Raw genomic sequence first — 927 nt, forward strand, 5'->3', positions numbered from 1 at the left:
GCCGCCGTCCCACCACCGCTGCTGCCAGTGCTTGCCGCCATGCCGTGCCTGCAGGAGAGCACACACTGCGTCACGCCCTGAGTGGAGCCCCTTGGGATTCAGCCCCGCGAGCAGCTTACAGGACAAAAGGAAAAAAAAAAGAAAAAGAAAGAAAAAGGTGGGTTAGCTCAGGGAAAAACGTCCTCTGGCTGGGGAGCGGGATAAACTAAACAGCCCTCAAAAACATCCTCCTTCCCCCGTCACAGAGGAACGGCAGTTGCATAACGTGCTGGCGCTGCCAGCAGCCTTCCCTGCTTAGTCTAATTATATTTTTAAGAAGCCTCAGTTGAAGTTTCCCAGGATTAAGGCAGCCTCACCAGAGCCAGGCAGAGCTTTGTAAACCCGATAGCTTTGTGAACGTTGCGCCTAAGCCCCCAGGCGCCTGGTCTCTCGGACGAGGTGCCCCGCAGGAGCAGCCCCACTGCTATTTGAGGAGGACAGCGGGGTCTTCCTTAAAAGTAAGGTGCCGAGGGGGTGTTCCAGAAGGCACTTTCTCTGAGCCCCCCGGCTCTGTGGTGCTGCCCCTTACCAAAGGCAAGGCTCAGCTACGTAAATCCAAAGACCTCCAGCATTTGGGCAGGACGCGTTATGGCTGGTGTCCTGCCAGGCTTCCCTGCCCGGCTCGCATCCAGCTAGCTCGCTTGCTAATCACTTCCAGTCAAAGAAATACCAGAGGAATAGAATAGATTCTCCTTTGCTAAACTCGTGGCGCTTTCAGCCTTTTTAGATGCAGCGGTGCTATGTAACGCACGTCGCACCCAGCAGAGTACGTGTGGGTGCGACACGGGATTCCTCCACGCAGAAAATGAATCGCACTTCTCGTTCGAGAGTCGGCACCCGGCGGAGGCGGCGGGAGGAAGGGGGGAGCGGGTCCCTCAGCCACGGCTG

At 56.9% G+C, this 927-nt stretch overlaps 1 protein-coding gene across 1 annotated transcript in view; it reads right to left on the reverse strand.

Annotated features, from left to right (window-relative positions):
* KLHL21 (kelch-like family member 21) overlaps positions 1-927 on the reverse strand; it is a 9,444-nt gene that overhangs the window by 6,379 nt on the left and 2,138 nt on the right. The gene's annotated exons all lie outside the window — the stretch shown is intronic.

This window comes from Charadrius vociferus, unplaced genomic scaffold, assembly GCF_000708025.1.
Source record: "Charadrius vociferus isolate BGI_N301 unplaced genomic scaffold, ASM70802v2 scaffold784, whole genome shotgun sequence".
Lineage (NCBI taxonomy): Eukaryota > Metazoa > Chordata > Aves > Charadriiformes > Charadriidae > Charadrius > Charadrius vociferus.